This window comes from Ursus arctos, unplaced genomic scaffold (genome assembly GCF_023065955.2).
Source record: "Ursus arctos isolate Adak ecotype North America unplaced genomic scaffold, UrsArc2.0 scaffold_22, whole genome shotgun sequence".
NCBI lineage: Eukaryota > Metazoa > Chordata > Mammalia > Carnivora > Ursidae > Ursus > Ursus arctos.
Genome location: NW_026622897.1, coordinates 28,856,396 through 28,875,957, shown reverse-complemented (window position 1 = coordinate 28,875,957; position 19,562 = coordinate 28,856,396).

Genomic DNA, 19,562 nt, shown 5'->3' with positions numbered 1-19,562 from the left:
ACTGTAATACTTTCAAGCTTCATCCGTGTTGTTGTCTGTACTAGCATTTCATTCCTGTTGTGCCCAAGTAACATTACATTGTAATAATATACCACAGTTCAGCTGAAACATTTGAGTTGTTCCCACCTTTTAGCTATTATGAGAATGCTGCTGTAAATATATGTGTACAAGTTTTTGTGTGAATGAATGATTTTCATTTTTTGGGGGTATCGACCCTAGGAGTAGAATTTCTGGGTCATAATTCTGTGTTTAATCAATTGAAGAACTTCAAGACTGTTTTCCAAAACCAGATGCTCCATTTTACATTCCCACTAGCAGTGTATGAAGATTTGTTAACTTTAAAAATAAAAACGCCAGTTATTTTACCAGCCAAAAATGGGCTCATTTGGGAATAGCAGAGAATTGCAATTCAGCATGTATGTGCTATGGCAAAACATAGGCAAGTCCACAGAAGAAAGGAGAGAGATGCTCTGTTATAGAGGAAAAGAGGAAGTTGGGATGCGCCATTATAAACTTGAAGTCCATTGGAGTAAACTGAATTCAAAGTATAGTAGCTTCTCCTTGGCTGAGTTGTGACAGTCTCTCATTGGCTGGGCTGTTGCTGAAGGACAAGGAAAGCCTTTCTTCCTGCTGCTGACATAGTAAAATAGAATCCACCTCCATCTCTTCCTGTTGGGTCTGCAATTGACAGGAGTGGTAGGACTTAAGAGTTCCTACTTCCTGTCTCCAGACTCCCTTCTAAATGAAATTTCCTTTTATTAATTTTCACAGATCCAATTTCTCCATATCCTCCCTAGCACTTGTGATAATCTGAGCTTTTTATTCTAGCCATGCTATGGGTGTAAAGTAGTATCAAATTGTGGTTTTAATTAGCACTTCCCCATTGACAAATGATATTGAGGACTTTGTCAGATGTCTACCGTGCATTTGTGCATGTCCTTTGGAAAAAATGTCTATTCAGACTTTGCTCATTTTTAAATTATGTAATTGTCTTTTTATTATTAAGTTGTAAGAATTCTTCATTAATTCTAGATACAAGTTATGTCACTTATAAATACGATTTACATAATTTACATATATGATTTGCAAATATTTTCTTCCATTTTCTGCATTCTTTTCACTTTCTCCATGGTACGCATTGAAATTACCAGTTTTTAATTTGATGGTACACTTTGAAATCACAATTTGTCTATTTTGTTGCTGTTGCTGATGGTTTTGATGTCATATGTAAGAATACTTTGCCAAATCCAAGGTCTTGAAACTTTCCCCCTGTGTTTTCTTCTAAGGGTTGAATCATTTCAGCTCTTCCACTTATGTCTTTGGTCCATTTTGAGTTTTGTGTTTGGAGTGCAGTAAGGTTCCAACTTCATTTTTCTGCATGTGGCTCTCTATTTTTTCCAGCACTATATATTTAAAAGACAATTCTTTCCCTGTTATATGGTCTTGGAGCCCTTATCAAAACTCAGTTGACCATAGAGTTTTGAAGGTTTATTTCTCAACTCAATTCTATTACATTGGTCTGTATGTCTATTCTTGTGTCAGTACTCTACTCTCTTGATTATTGTTGCTTTGTAGTAAGTTCAAATTAGAAAGTGTCATTCCTCATACTTTGTTTTTCTTTTTCAAGGTTGTTTTGGCAATTCTAATTTCTTTACAATTCCATATGAATTATAGAATCAGATTGTCCATTTGTACAGCTGGGTTTCTGTTAAATCTTTAGATAAACTTGGGAAGTATCACCAACTTAAAAATATTAAGTCTTGTGATCTATGAATATAGAGTGATTTTCCAATTATTTAGACTTTTTATAACTTCTTTCAACAATGTTTTGTAATTTTCAGGAAAAAAATTCCCCCTTCATTTGTTACATTTATTTTAATAGTTTATTCTTTGTGATGTTATTATAAATGGAAATTTTTCACAAATTAATTTTTGAATATGAATAATTACAATTTGCATTGTTTAGAAATACAATTGATTTTTTAAAATTGATTTTGTTTACTACATCCTTGATAAAATTGCTTATTGGTTTGAACAGTTTTTTAAAAGTTTTCCTTAATTCTCTCAATAGATCGATTGCTCGATCTGAGAATAGAAATATTTATAGGTTTTCCTTTCCAGTGTGGATGGTCCTTGTTTTCCCTTTTCTTGCCTAATTGGCCTAGCTAGAACCTTCAGTACAATGTTGAATAGAACTGGCAAGAGCTGGCATCCTTGCTTTGTTCCTGATTTTAGGAGAAAAACAGCCAGTCTTTCACTATTAAATATTGTGTTAGGCATGTTTTCCATAAAGACATTGTATCAGATTGAAGAACTTCCTTTTTTTGGTAAGAACTTTCCTTCTATTCCCAGTTTTTAAATTATTATTATTAAAAATTTGTATTTATTTATTTATTTGAGAGAGAGAGAGCACAAACAAGCAGAGGGACAGAGGAAGAGGGAGAAGCAGACTCTATGTGGGATTCGATCCCAGGAACCTGGAATCATGACCTGAGCTGAAGGCAGACACTTAACCAACTGAGCCACCCAGGAGCCCCTATTCTCAGTTTATTTAGTATTATTATCATGAAAGGTTGTTAGACTTTGTGAAATGATTTTTTTATTGTACTGCATAAATTGGCCTTCAAATGTTGAACTAGCCTTGCATTCCTATGACAACCTCCATTTGATCATGAGGAGCAATTGCTTTTATGTGTTGTTGAATTCAGTTTGCTAGTACTTTGCCAAGGGTTTTTGTGTTCTTATACATAAGAGGTATTGGTCTATAATTTTCTTTTATAGTGATGGCTTTTGTCCAGTTTTGGTACCCGAGAAATACTGGCTTCATAGAATAAATTGGGAAGTGCTTTCTTCTCTTCTATTTTTTGGAAGAATTAGTGGAGAATTGGTATTCTTCAAATGTTAGTAAAATTCAGCTGTGAAATCATCTGGTCTTGGGATTTTAGTTATGGATAATGTTTTAATTATTACTTCAATCTCTTCACTTATTTTAGGTCTATTCAGACTGTCTCCTTTGGGGCATCAGTTTTGGTAGTTTGTGTCATTCTAGGCCTTTTCCAGTTTTGTCTAAATTATTTCATTTCCTGGCATATAATTAATAGTATTCCTTTATATCCTTTTTTATTTCTATAAAGTCAGTATTAATGGTCTCTCTGTCATTTCTCATTCTAGTAATTTCAGTCTTCTTTCTTTTTCTCTTGGTTGATTCAGGTATGATTTGACAATTTTCTTGATCTCTCCAAAGAACCAGGTTTTGTTTTCATTGATTTTTTTCTGTTATTTTTAAATTCTCTTTCTCAATTCTTTATTAATTTTCAATATAATCTTTGTTATTTCCTTCCTTCTGCTAACTTTAGGTTTAATTTGCTCTTCTTTTCCAGGATCTTAAGATAGAACATGAAGATATTGCTTAACATCTTTATTCTTTCTTACTATACATATTTATATGCATAAATTTCCTCCCTAGCACTGCTTTGGCTGCATCCCAGAAGTTTTGGTATGTTGAATATTCATTTTCATCTCTCTTAAAGGTTTTTATGGTTTCCCATTTGATTTATTTTTTAAGTGTTTTTAAATTTCTATATATTTGTAAATATCCCACAATTTTCCTGCTACTAATTTCCAGTTTTATTCCATTGTAATCAGTAATATACTTTATATTAATTTTATCCTCTTGAATTTATTGAAATCTATTTTATGGCCTAGCATGTGGTCTATCCTGGACAATGTTCTATACATATTTGAGAAGAAGCTAGATTATTTTGTTGTTAGGTGGACTGTTCTATCTTTGTCCGTTAGTTCTAAGTAGGTAATAATGTTGTTCAAGTCTCTGTTTCCTCATTGATCTTCTATCTAGATTTTCTATCCATTATTGAAAGTAGGGCATGGAGTCTCCAACTTTTATTGTTAAATTATTTATTTCTCTTCCTTTTATCAGTTCAGGCTTCATGTGTTTTGGTGTTCTGTTATTAGGTATGTATATATGTTTGTAACTGTTAGATATATCTGATAGATTGAGCCTCTTATTATCATTAAAATGTCCCTCATTACCTCTGGTGACATTTTTTGTTGTTTGATAGCCTACTTTGTCTGATGTCATTATAGCTAATCCAGCTTTATTCTGGTTGCTATTTGCATGCCATATTTTTCCACCCTTTTACTTTCAATTTATTTGTATATTTTAATTTTTAAAGTGCGTCCTCTGTAAACAGTATGTAGTTGGATCATGAAGAAGTTTTTTTTCTTTTCTTTTCTTTTTTTTGCTTGTTTTTAAATCCGCTTTGGAATTATCTTTTGATTGGATTATTTAATCCATTCACTTTTAATGTTATTGTTGATGCATTCATTTTTGTCTAGCTTTTTACTTTTTTTCTATATATATATCATGTCATTCTTATTGCTCTATTCTTTATTTACTGCTTACTTTTACATTTTACATTAAAAATATTTTTTAATGTGAGTGTGTCTGTGAGTGTGTGATTGCTCTTGGGTTTAAGATATATATATATATATATATATATATATATATATATATATATATATATATATATATATATATATATCTGAATCAGTTTCTGATTCATACACACCTAATCTCAGTGACATATAGAATTATTACTTTTATGTAGCTCTATTCCCTTTCTCCCTTTTTGTAGTATTATTGTTATACACATTATATCTATTAATGTTACAATCCAACAATCCAATATTAAGGAGTGCTCTTGTGATGAGCACTGGGTGATGCATGGAATTGTTGAATCACTATAGTGTATGCCTGAAATTAATACAACACTGTATATTACCTAACTGGAATTAAAATAAAAACTTTTAAAAATCTATTATTTTAAATATTACTTTACCCTAAACTTAGTCCAATACGTTTCACTTCCACTGACTTCATTTGTTTTGTTATTGGAAAACACATAACGTGTAATTATATTTTCATATATCATAAATACAATGGTACATTATATACATTACCGTTTTACACAATTGCTTTTTAAATTTGCTAATAAATGAGAAAAATATGTATTTCTACCATCTTTTAATCAGCTTGTCAAATGCAATGTTTGGAATTATACATGTGATTCAAGGGCAGAAGGTCGGTCACCCTCACACAAGTCTTGTGTACCACACATTTTTAATCACTATCCTATTTTGCTCCTGTGCATACATTTGTTATGGGAATTATTACATAGTGTCTTTCTCAGTCAAGTCTAGAAAGAGAGATGGGACACTCAAATGTGATAATTCAAGTGACTTTACCAAAGGGAATATTTCCAAATGGTGGAAAATGTGCTGAGGGTCTGTGACCAGAATAGTATGGCAACTTTACTGCCTCTAGTCCTTGAGAAGCAAGGGTGCAGGAGAGTTATTTTAGTACCTCAAGTGACTCCATTAGTTCCTCTTATTTTGATGACTTCTTTAGGCTATTCTCCAGGACTGGAGAACCAGAAGACAGATCCTGCCCCTTTACTCCATCCCAACCACTGATCTTCAGCATGAGCTCAAGAAGACTGTACCCCTCTGCTCTGACAAATGCAAGTCATCTTGGAAAGCTCTAGACATGGCAGGGTTGGTGCTATTTGCCCAGAGGCCATTGTGTAAGTCATGAATCAGGTATTCTGTGATGACAGATCCCTTTGCTGATCAAAACTATGGAGACTTGACCCAGAAATTTCATTTTTGCACTTAACAACAATTTTATATACATTTTTAAGCTGTTTTAGGAGGGTCATATCCATAGACTGTAAGCTACACTCGTTCCTCTTCCCAATACACACACTGTCCTGTGGAAATTCAGAAGAAAGAGAAATTTCTTTCTCTGAGAGGAGTAGTCAATTGGACTAGGCTTGTAGATGGATTTCGAATGCAAAGCTGTGGGGAAAGCACAGGCAAGGGGATGAGAGACGAGAAGTAGGCTGACCATGTCACAAAAATTGATAGTGAAAGGGGACACTATTACTAATTACACTCAGATGCCAATCTGGGCTGTCAAAATCAAAGACAGATCCATATTTATCCTGCACAGAGGTAGCTTTGAGTGTTTGAGCTTGCTTGTATGGTAGAATGTGAAAGAGAACAGCATCCTCTCTATTGAGAAATAGCCTTGATCTCCATTGAAGGAGAGTTTTTATTTCTCTTAGGAAAGAAAACTTTAGGTACACCATAAAAATGTTAAAATTTCCTTGTTTGCTTTAACTTTTAGAAATTTTAGAGTCAAAGGTGAGCCCACAGATAGTAAACATATAGAAATACACAAATAGTAACTTTATAGGCCATAGGCTTTGCATTTCACATACTGATTCACTCCTGGCCTTACCTTAGATTTTCTACTCTCATTTTTCCTTTGTGCTTGTATCTTCTTTCACATTATTTAAATTTTAATTTAACTTATTGAGCTGTATGTATTTTTATAACCTGCTTTATATCCTTTCTTAAAAAAATTAGGTTATAAATAAGAACATAAATGTGGTAGCCAGGATGGTGGGTAAATTATGGGACTAATAATAGATTTTGACCTCATTTACAAGGTTGTAACAATACCAACTATCTCATGGATCTATCTCTCCAGCAGAGGACAAAGCAATAATTGCTAGTTATTAAGTGTCCATTGCACGGAAATGATGCTTGGTGCTTTTCTTATGTTATTTTACTTAATCCTCACAACCCCATGAGTTGGCTGTTTATTTCCCTATGCTATAAATGAAAATACTGAGTTTAAGTATTGTTAAAGTGAAACAGTATATAACCTGGTCCACAAAGTAACAAAATTTGAATTTGCAGTGGAGTGGGAAGACCCAAGGCTCACCTCATCCCACAAATGCAACTAGATAACTATCAAATCACCCTAAATACCTCAGAAATCAACCTGAAGAACTGACAGAACAAATTTCACAATTAAAAGGAAAGAAGAGGCCACATCAAAAAAGGTGGGAAGTGCAGAGATGTGTTTTACAGGAGAAATGAATCCTGGCTGCTATGGAGGGGAGGAGGTCATGGTGTGGGAGGAGGGTGTAAGAGAGAGGAACACAGCGGAATGCACAAGGAGAGCATTTCCCTATAGCCATTGGCTTGGAAAATGAGTGGGGCTGAATTTTGTGAGTTCTTGCAATCAGAAGTTCTTGAAATTTTAAAAGTCAGTGGCTTGGCAGGGATACATCCTGGAGGGCACTGTGCTACTCTGGGAGAGAAGGCAGTCAGAACATAACAGCAGAGCACACGCAGCAACACTGGGGGCACTCCCTGAAATACCAGGCCCTGGGCACTACAGGACCTCTTCTTCATAACGCCACTGCTTTCAGGAGCAGGAGGAATAACTGGCTTTTCTAACACAGAGAAGAAGGCAGAGGCATAGACAAAATTAGAAGACAGAGGAATTATCCCAAATGAAGGAACTAGGTAAGGCCACAGCCAAAGATCTACGTGAAACAGATATAAGTAACATGGCTGATGAAGAATTTAAAACAACAATCATAAGGATACTCATTGGGCCTGAGAAAAGAATCGAAGACATCAGTGAGACCATTACCGCAGATATAAAAGAGTTTAAGAAGACTCAATCAGAGATGAAGAATGTAATAAACAAGACTGGAAACATGCTTGATGCAATGAACAGCAGGATAGAAGAAGCAGAGGATGAATTATGATTTAGAAGACAAAGTAATGGAAAACAATGAAGCTGAGCAAAAGAAAGGATTATGCAAAATGAGAATAGACTTAGAGAACTCAGTGACTACATCAAATATAATAACATTTGTATTACAAGAGTCTCAGAAGAAGAGGAGAGAGAAAATGGGCCAGATGGGTATTAAGGAGGGCATGTGTTGTGATGAGCGCTCCATGTTATACATAACTCATGAATTATTGAACACTACATCAAAAACTAATGAGGTATTATACAGTGGCTAACTGAACATAATAAAAAAATAATAAAAATAAAATGTTATTTTGGAACAGGATGTACTATAAATTATAGATTAAATTTTTTGTTACATGTTATGATATAAAAAGTAAATCAATAAAAAAAAAAGAAAAAATGCCTAAAAAGTTCCCTACATTGGGGAAGGAAAGAGACATCTAGATCCAGGAGGCACAAAGAACTCCCATCAAAATTAACAAAGGAAGGCCCACACCAAGACATATTATAATTAAATTTGCAATATATAGTGATAAAGAAAAAAATCTTAAAAGAAGCAAGAAAAAAGATGTCATTAACTTATAAGAGAAAACCCATAAGGCTAGTAGGATATTTTTCAACAGAAACTTGATAAGCCACAAGAGAGTGGCATGATATATTCAAAGTGGTGAATGGGGAAAATCTGCAGCCAAGAATACTCTATCCAACAAGGCTATCATTAAGAATAGAAGGAGAGAAAAAGAATTTCCCAGACAAACAAAAACTAAAGGAGTTTTTGACCATTAAGCCAGCCATGCAAGAAATATTAAAAGGGACTCTTTCCGTGGAAAGGAGAGACCAAAGGTGACAGTATAAGGTCAGGAAACACAAAAGCAGTAAAAATGAATATTTCTGTAAAGTCATTGGTCAAGGAACTCACAAAAATATGAAATAAAATATAATAGCATATACCTAAAACATGAGGAGGAGTGGAGTAAAGAATGAATTCAATCTTAAATGACTATCAATTTAATATAAACTACTTACAAAAGAGGTTACATACAAACCTAATGGTTAGCAGATATTAAAAACCAACAATAAACATGCAAAGGATAAAAAGAAAGAAATCCTAATATATCACTAAAGAAAATCAGCAAAACATGAAAGAGAGAAAGACAAGAAAGGATCAGAGAAAATTACCAGAAACAACCACAAAACAAATAATAAAATAGGAATAAATACATATCTATCAATAATAACTGTGAAAGTAAATGAACTAAACAGTCCAATCAAAACACATAGGGTGTCAGAATGGATAAAAAAAAAATAAGATGCATTGATATGCTGCTTACAAGAGACTCATTTTAGACCTAAAGATGCCTGCAGATGGAAAAGTGAGCAGATGGAGAAATATTTAGCTGTCAAAAGAAAGCCAGAGTCGCAATACTTATATCAGAAAAGCTAGACTTTAAAACAAACATAGCAATAAGACAAAGAAGGGAACTATATAATGATGAAAGGGACAATCCAACAAGAAGATATAATAATTGCAAATACTTATGATCCCCTCAAGGGAGCACCCAAATATATAAAATGATTAATAACAAACATAAAGGAACTCTATTAATAACAAGCATACAATAATATTAGGGGACTTTAACACACCACTTATATCAATGGATACATCATCTAAACAGAAAAATAAAGCAGGGAACAATGGCTTTGAATCACACTCTGGACCAGATGGGCTTAAGGTAGGTATTGAGAATATTCCTTCCTGAAAGAGCAAAATACACATCCTCTTCAAGTGTACATGGAACATTCTCCAGAATAGATCACAAATCAAGTCACAAAACAAGCGTTTACAAATACAAGAATATTGAAGTCTTACCATGCAATTTTTCTTTTGTTTTTTTTTTTAAAGATTTTATTTATTTATTAGACAGAGATAGAGATAGCCAGCAAGAGAGGGAACACAAGCAGGGGGAGTGGGAGAGGAAGAAGCAGGCTCATAGCGGAGGAGCCTGATGTGGGGCTCGATCCCAGAACGCCAGGATCATGCCCTGAGCCGAAGGCAGACTCTTAACCGCTGTGCCACCCAGGCGCCCCTACCATGCAATTTTTCTGACCCCAAGACTATGAAACTAGAAATCAACCACAAGGAGGTTAAATAACAGCTTACTAAACAATGAATGAGTCAACGAGAAAACAAATGGAAATGAAAACACACCAGTCAAAAACCTTTGGGAGGCAGCAAAAGCCATCCTAAGAGGGAAATATATAGCAATACAGGCCTACCTCAAGAAGCAAGGAAAATCTCAACAACCTAATCTTACACCTAAAGGAGTTCGAAAAAGAACAAACAAAGCCTAAAGCCAGCAGAAGGAAGGAAATAATAATGAGAGCAGAAAAAAAGAAAAAAAAAAGATGTAGAAACTAAAAACAATAACAACAAAAAACCCACACGCAAAAAACAAACCCAAAATAGCACAATAGAAACGATGAAACAAGGAGCTGGTTCTTTGAAAAAAGTTAATAAAATTGATAAACCTAGCCAGACTTTTCAAGAAGAAAACAGAAAGGACCAAAATAAATAAAATAAAAAATGACAGAGGAGAAATAACAACCAACAGCACAGAAATACAAGCAATTATAAGACAATATTATGAAAAACTATATGCCAAAAAATTGAATAACCTGGAAGAAATAGATGCATTCTTAGAAATATATAAATTACCAAAACTAAAGCAGGAAGAAATAGAAAATTTGAACAGACTTATAATTAGCAAAGAAATTGTATCCGTAATAAAAAAAACTCCCAACAAACAAAAGTCCAGGACCAGATGGCTTCACAGGCAAATTCTGCCAAAGATTTAAAGAAGAATGAATACCTATTCTTCTCAAACTTTTCCAAAAAATAGAAAAGGAAGGAAAACTTCCAAATTCTTTCTATGAATTCAGCATTACCCTGATACCAAGACCAGATAAAGGGTCCACTAAAAAAGAGAACTACAGGACTGTATCTTTGAGGAACATAGATGCAAAAATCCTCAACTAAATAACAGCAAACCAAATAAAATATTTAAAAAACTCATTTACCACAATTAAGTGGGATTTATTCTTGGGTTGCAAGTGTGGTTCGATATTTGTAAATCAATCAATGTGATACACACATTAATAAGGGAAAGGATAAGAACTATATGATCATTTCAATAGGTGCAGATAAAGCATTTGACAAAGTACAACATCCATTCATGATAAAAACCCTCAACAAAGTAGGCTTAGAGGGAACTTAACTAAACATAATAAAGCCAATCTATGAGAAACCCATAGCTGATATCATCCTAAATGGGGAGAAACAGCTTTTCCTCTATAGTCAGAAACAAGATAGGTATGTCCACTCTCACCACTTTTATTCAACATAGTACTGGAAGTCCTAGCTACAGCAATCAGACAACAAAAAGAAATAAAAGGCATCCAAATTGGCAAGGAAGAAGTAAAACTTTCACTATTTGCAGATGACATGATACTCTATGTGGAAAACCATAAAGATTCCACTAAAAAAACTACTAGAACTGATAAAGGAATTTAGTAAAGTCACAGGATACAAAATCAACATACAGAAATCTTGCATTTCTATACACCAATAATGAAGCAGCAAAAAGAAATATTAAAGAATCAATCCCATTTACAAATGAACCAAAAATAATAAGATATCTAGGAATAAACCTAACCAAAGAGGTGAAAAACCTATACTCTGAAAACCATAAAACACTGATGGAAGAAATGAGTATGACACAAAGAAATGGAAAGACATTCCATGCTCATGGATTGGAAGAACAAATATTGTTAATATGTTCGCACTATTTAAACCAATCTACACATTTAATGAAATCCCTATCAGGATACCAACAGCATTTTTCACAGTGCTAAAACAAACAATCCTAAAATTTGTATAGAACCAAATAGCCAAAACAATCTTGAAAAAGAAAGGGAAAGCTGGAAGAACTACAATCCAGACTTTGTTTTATTACAAAGCTATAGTGATCAAAGCAGTACTGGCACAAAAATAGACACATAGATCAGTGGAACAGAATAGAAAACTCAGAAATGAACCCACAACTATATGGTCAATTAATCTTCAACAAAGTAGGAAGGAATATCTAGTGGGAAAAAGTCTCTTCAGCAAGTTGTGTTGCAAAAACTGGTCAACAACATGCCAAACAATGAAACTGGACCACTTTTTTTACACCAAACACAAAAATAAATTCTAAATGGATTCAAGACCTAAATGTGAGACCTGAAACCATAAAAATTCTAGAAAGGAACACAGGCAGTAACATCTTTGATATTGGCTATAGCAACTTCTTTCTAGATATGTCTAAGGCAAGGGAAACAAAAAAACCCCAAAAAAACTATTGAGACTTCATCAAAATAAAAAGTTTCCACACAGCAAAGGAAACATTAACAAAACTAAAAGGCAACTTATGGAATGGTAGAAGATATTTGCAAATGACATATCCGATAAAGGGCTAGTATCCAAAATATATAAAGAGCTTATAAAACTCAGCACCCTAAAAACAAACAAGCCAATTAAAAATGGGCAGAAGACATGAATAGACAATTTTTCAAAGAAGATATACAGATGGCCAACAGAGACATGAAAAGATGCTCAACATTACTGATCATCAGGATAATGGACATCTAAACTACAATGAGATTTTATCTCACACTTGTCAAAATGGCTAAAATCAGCAACACAAAAAAAACAGCAGGTATTGGCAAGGATGTGAAGAATAGGTAACCCTCTTGCAGTATTGGAGGAAATGCAAACTGGTGCCGCCACTCTAGAAAACAGTATGGCTTTTTCTCAAATAGTTAAAAATAGAATTACCCTGCAACTCCGCAATCTCAGTACTGGGTATTTACCCAAAAATACAAAAATACTAATCCACAGGGATACATGCACCCCTATGTTATAGCAGCATTATCTATAGTATGGAAAAGTCCAACTGTCCATGGACTGATGAAGGTATAAAGAAGTTGTGAGATACACACACACACACACATGCACATAATAGAATATCGCTAAGCTGTAAGAAAGAACGAAATCTTGACTTTGCAAAGATGTGGATGGAGCTAGAGAGTATTATGTTAAGTGAAATAAGTCAGTAAAAGATAAATACCACATGATTTCAGTCATGTGGAATTTAAGAAACAAATGAGCAAAAAGGAAAAAAAGAAAGAGAGAGAGAGACAAACCAAGAAACAGACTCTTTTTTTTTTTTTGAGTACATTTTACTTTTTTTTTTTTTAATGATTTTTTATTATATTATGTTAGTCACCATACAGTACTTCCCCGGTTTCCGATGTAAGGCTCGATGATTCATTAGTTGTGTATAACACCCAGTGCACCACGCAATACGTGCCCTCCTTACTACCCATCACCGGTCTATCCCATTCCCCCACCCCCCTCCCCTCTGAGGCCCTCAGTTTGTTTCTCATAGTCCATAAGGAAACAGACTCTTAACTATAGAGAACAAACTGATTGTTACCAGAAGGGAGATGGGTGGGCGGATGGGTTAAACAGGTGATGGAGATTAAGGAGTGCATATGTTGTGATGAGCACTGGGCAATGTATAGAAGTGTTGAATCACTGTATTGTATACCTACAATTAATATTAAATTATATATTAACTAACTAGAATGTATTTTTTAAATTTTTTTAAAGATTTTATTTATTTATTTGAGAGAGATAGAGGGCATACGCAGTTCAGGGCAAAGGGAGAGGGAGAAGCAGGCTCTTTGCTGAGCAGGGAGCCTGACGTGGGGCTCCATCCAAGGACCCTGGGATCATGACCTGAGCCAAAGGCAGACGCTTAATTGACTGAGCCACCCAGGTGCCCCAAACTAACTAGAATTTAAATTATAAACAACAACAACAACAAACCCACAAACAAACAAAGTAGCAGGCTTTGGCACCAAAGAAGCCTTGGTTCAAAACCCAGCACTTTCTCTATCTTCCACATATTACCTTGATAATGTTAAGTTAATTGAACTTCTGTGAGACTGTTTCTCAATGCGTAGAACGAGGGTGCTGTCCTACGACTTTAGAGCGTTGTTATGTAGTTAAATGACCTGACTTGAATATCAAACTCTCTGTTCCACAGGATCATATCACTAAGTGATGTCTTTAGGGTGCAAATCCATCTTGTGTGCCCAGACCACCATTCTAAAATGGCACTGGATTCCAGAACCTCAGGGATTATATCCAGGACTCGTCCATTAATAAAATATAATAATAATAAAATAAAAATAAAAGTGCTAGCCCTACTGATTTATTGATTTACTTATCCTACAAGTATTTTTGGAGCCCATGCTATGTACCAAGCAGGCCTATAGGCCTATAAGGGATTTAACCCAAATCCAGATGCTTTCCTAGAATGCTTCTCTCTTTGCAACATCAGGAACATAGAGTTTAGGAGTGAGCAGACACTAGGAGACTGCTGAGGTTATTTCTTACTCCTTCCGGGCTATTCTGTTCTCATGATTAACTTCTATAGGTCATGGCCTCCTGCCTCACTCCAAACGTCCTGCTCGTTGCCTCATTTCTGACAGGTGTGCTCCTACCTCTATGTACCTTAAGGTCAGCTTTAAGAGCTACCCATTGCTTCATTCGATGTGGTTCATTGGTGAAAACGGTAATGCCTCTAGGTTAGTGAGAGCCTGGCAGAGCTGAAACATCAGAGGGGAGCACCAGCCTTTCCAATAGAATGCCATAGCCAAGCAGAGCCTGGCCCACAGGGATACTTGTACCCACACTGTACCTGGGATGATGAGGAGGCAGCCCAGGTGCTCAGCAACATCTGAGATGGGAACAGACCCAAGCATAAGGTCATGTCTACAGTGGAGCTGTTGCTGGTACTCAGGAGTTGGAGGGGATTTTTTATCTTTTGATATGTCTCCCAACTACTGGAAGTGGCCATTACCAACTAGGAAAGGGGTAAACATGGAAGTACGGGATTCAGTTATGAAAGGACTGATCAAGGGTGGAAGAGGATGGACTTGGTGTGTGTGTGTATGTGTGTGAGTGTGCGTGTGCATGTGTGAGAGCGTGTGTGTGTGTGCATGCTGGAGGAGGGAAGGGACAGGAAGAAAAAGCACTCAGCTTAAAACCCTGAGGTATCTGTTGAATTCCCCACATCAGTGGACCTGGAAATACCCTGTCACCCATCATGGGGGGGGAACATTGCTTCTCTGCCATGCACTGGGCCTTGCATGATACAGTGCCCAGAGCTAAGAGTAGTCGGGGCCGGCCAGGAAATAAATAAATAAAATGAATCCACAGAGCAGGGCCAAGTGTACCTGCGGAGAGTACATTTTTCCAGTGACTGTGTAAGTAACTAGGAACATACAAGTAAAGGGCCAATCCTGGCTCCGGGGAGCCCTTGGGTCAAGCAGAGGAGACAGACCAGCACACTATGTCCAGTCCTGCCATGTGGCAAGTCTTATGGTCACAAACAAGAATGAGAAGTGGATCATTAAATACAATGCAGGGAGAAGTCCAGGAAGGTACAGAGAGGAGAGAATGTTCGATTTGAGTCCCTGGGTTGAAGAGAGGAGGAAAAAGCAGTCTAGACAAAGGGACAGGGCTGTGGACTTCCCTAGACAAAGGGACAGGGCTGTGGATGTCATGTTTTGGGGACAGGAAGACTTTCAGTACAGCTGGGGGTCCTGAGTGGTTCAAGATAAAGTTAGACACATTTATTGGGCTCCAAACATGATAAGAGTAGATGCTTTGTTTAGAAGTGTTCAATTTTAGTTACCAGGCCATGAGGTTCACCGGAAGTGGCCTCAGCTCTGGAAAGCAGGGATTTGCTTGTCAGCGTGAGTAGCCCTTGAGTGTTCTCCAGATCACGGTGGGCTCACCCCAAAGAGAAATGTTCTCAGTTGTCATGAGGGCCAGGGAGGGACACCCGTGCCCCAAAAGCCCTAACGTGGTCCACACGTTCTAAGATGACAAGGCAGCTTTCCTGATGGAGATGGTCCCTTGCAAGGCAGTTTGTAACTGCAGGGTGATGGCCAGAGCTGTAGGCCTCTGCCCTGGAGGAGGCATTTCGTACAGCTTCTGGCACCCCCAGACCCTAGGGAAGGAAGGTATACCAGGGAACCCTCTGGTGTGGCCAGGTAGGGAAAAGACTTTTCTGCAAAGCCAGTGAACATGATTTCAGGGTAAATTTCCTCCTATGATTATATTTTATTTCAGAGCCATTAGGATAATATTGCTATTCTTTCCATGTCAGTGCCATCTCTGCCTCATTTGCATTGTTCTGTGAGCGCCTCCATTTTTGTGCTGAGAAATTGCTCTGTCAGTAAAGGGCATTTTGAAAAGAATCAGCACAAAGCCATTTGCCAAAGTCAGATGTGGAACTGCCTGGCACTTTCCCATTCATCAGAGCCCTCCCTACAGGCAGGAGGCTCTTTGGGAAGCAGACCCGCCAAGTTGCTCATCCCCACTAACTTCAGATTGGTGTATTATGTACGGTCAATTTCAAATAAAAAAAAAAAAAACCACACACACACACAATTTTCTCTGTCAGGCAAAGAGATACAAAGAGGCCAGTGGCTGGTGGCAGGTGGGGGTTCGGGGGTAGTGTGCTGTACTGGCCTAGAAGAAAAGGCTCAGGTTTAGTGTCAGGTGTCAAAAATTAAAAAAATAAAAAATAAAAGAATTCAAATCTCACTAGAGGCATGAAACTCTCTAATTTTCACTTTCTTCACCTAGAGTATGGATGCTAATTTCTGTCCCCTTTGTATTGCAGAATTGTTGTAAGGATCAGTTGAGACAATGTAGAGCAGAGTAAACTGCAAATTCTGAAATACTAATTATCAAGTGATGGAATAGTGCGATGGTTTCGAGCGTAACCTTTGGAGGTAAACTGTCTGGGTTTGAATCCTGGGCCTACCACTGATTAGTTGTACAATCTTGAATGAGTTGCTAACTGCTCTGTGCCTTGGTTTTCTAACTTTTAAAATGCAGGTAAATAGTACTAGTATAAAAGACTTATAAGGAAAAATGCGTAGTATGTGTAATGACCGACTCATACTAAGTGATATGTACTTATGTGCTGTCACCCTTATTGTCTATTGTTTTTATCATCACAGCCCAGAATAGAGCAATTCCCAACAGTTTGTAGTCCCAAAGCCACCGTGGATATCGGATCCTGCCACTTTCCTTCCTAGTATGTTAGTGGCATCCCAAGATGATGGAATTAGAAGGGATAGTAGCTAGCACATATCTCTGCCAGGCTCTGTACTAGGTCTTATATATGATCGTTAATTCCCATAGCAACCCTTTGAGTTCAGGTATTATCAACTTGATTTTATAAATTATGAAACTGTGGCCAGAAGATTAAAGTGACTTTCCCAAACTGCTAGTTGGTGACAGATTTGTCTCTGTAATCATCCAGGGACCAGCGATGTGAACAACAGCACCAACAACATAAACACATATGAGTTATTTTGCCAAAGAAAAATGAGAAATTGTCTAAACAAATGATGGCTGCCTTAAAAATGAAAAATAAAGGGAAGAAGGGAGGGGGCTAGGAAGGAGAGAAAGGAGGAGAGAAGGAAGAAAGGAAAGAAAGAAGGGAGTAAGAAAAGGAGGAAAGAAAAAGGAAATGACGTGGTACAGAGGAATTGCAGAAAGCAGCTTCTATCTCTAGGTCTGGGAGTACAAAGAGAAGTTGGGGTAATTAGAAGTTTCCATCAGAACCACACCAGGCCTTAAAATAGCGTGCATTGTTTGCAATACTCTAGTGACACAGTTCAGATGTTAATTTCCCCAAAAAGCTCCCTGGTCCCAATGGACAGTACAGGACACGTGTTTAGATGGAAGGCATCACAATCTTCTCATGCTGAGTTTATTGAGCCCTTGTTTCAGATGATGTGAGCTCCTCAAGCTCAGGGTTATATCTTAAACTTAACAGATGTTAAAGTGATATTGGTTCACTTAAATAAGTTTGAAATGAAGAATCATGGGAATTAATTACTGAAAGACTCTACACATTAATCAAAGATCCTGGAAGGATTCAGCGGTCCCACAAGAAGACCTAAGGCAGCATGAAGACTGGGTGGTGAAGACAGAAGCTTCCAACACATCAAGCACTATGTTACGACTCCTGTTGGGAGGAAGGGAGACCCAGCAGACACACCAGCCAAGAGTCAATCTGCTACTATCCTAAAAGACTCTGAAATGCAGGAGAAGCTACTGATAAAGAGAGAGGTCTTCAGGATGCTAATAGGTTATTAGAGGACCCCTGTTGGAAAGCAGAAGTTGCCAGACGGTGCCACCATTAGGATAAACAACTGGTAGCTTCCTTTAACTGGTTCCTTCATGAGGTAGGTGAAATGACGGAAAGACTGTATTTACTCCCAGCCCTGCCCCCCCCTCAAGCCTACAGAAACGCTAAGGACCTTTTTCATTGAGGGCTCTGGGCAACCAAGATGAATTTTTCCTGTTTGTTTGAAGTGGAAGCCAGGGGTAGATGACTTCATAAGTGCTCTGGTTTGATTTCCACCCTTAGCAAAGTTGCAATCCTAGCACCTTCCAACAGCCAGATACTGTAGTTAAAGGCTGCTTCCTTCTATTCTTCCTGGCATAGTTAGTCTCACTGTACATACTAGTCCTGATCTTGGCCATGAATGATACCCTTTGACAATTTAAATATCTGTCCAAATTACACTTCTATAATCTAGCCTCTGCTATGTAGGACTGAAGCATCTTTTCAAATATGGTCGTCACCCTATCTTTTGGGAATGATCCTATGTCTCCTTTCCTGAGTCTCTGAATAGAGCCCTTGTCATACCTCACGCAATGAGTTCATTGTTGAATGGAGGGTCTGGGTCCAAAAAGCTATTCATTATCAACAGCGTAGCAGAAAAAGGTGGTCTACTACTGAATCCCAATGTGTGGAGAGACAGGGAACCAAAGAATGCTGTCACTCTCTAGACTGGGACCCTTTATTATGACATTCTCACCATTCCTCCTCCTTGCTCCATTACCCCCTGCAGTGCAACACCAAAAATGCACCCATACATTCTCAAAAAACCCCAGCAGAACCAAGAACCTGTGAAAAGCATCTGGAGATGAAAAGATGTGGGGAAGGATTCTTGAGGACTTGCATTAAAGATACTATGCTTGGATTTCTACAAGAAACAAGTGCAAAGAAACAGTCATCAAGTTCTGTGTACTCCAATTGCATAATAAGGGTTGAATACAGAGAGTATGTTTTGCAAAGTCTAAGGAACTGTTGCTACTGATAGGATATTTGCCACTTTAGCAGTGCACCCCAGCTTCCAAAGGGTCACTTTAGCTTAGCAGCACAGAAAATATCACTGCCATATATATATATATATATATATATATATATATATATATATATCAGAAAACTCAGGTAAAAATAATCATTACGATCATTATCAAAGTTTAGGTCAGAGTTTCATATCAGTCTAGGTCCTAGACTGCAGGCAAAATGGACACTGAACACTTACAATGAGAGCTATATACCAAAAGAAGCCAATCTTTGGCTTAAAAAAGATATATACATGCTTCATGCCAGAGACAATCCTTTGAGACGAGCATGCCGATATATATTGGTAAGAGTATCAATGAATTTCTATAACCTTTCCAAGAAACAATTAGTCATGTACATCAAAAACCATGAAGGTATTTCTATTTTGGCCCACAATTATCATATTCTTACCTTCAAGAATTATTAGAGATGCTCTTTATGATATATTTAAGTGAGATTTCATAGAAACAGCCTCAAGAAAAGGCTAAAGAGAAGTGGTTACATAAATTACACTGAAGCCACAAACCATTTAAAATGATGGTTTCTACAAATGTTTAATGATACAGGAAAAATCACTGTATAGCATTAAG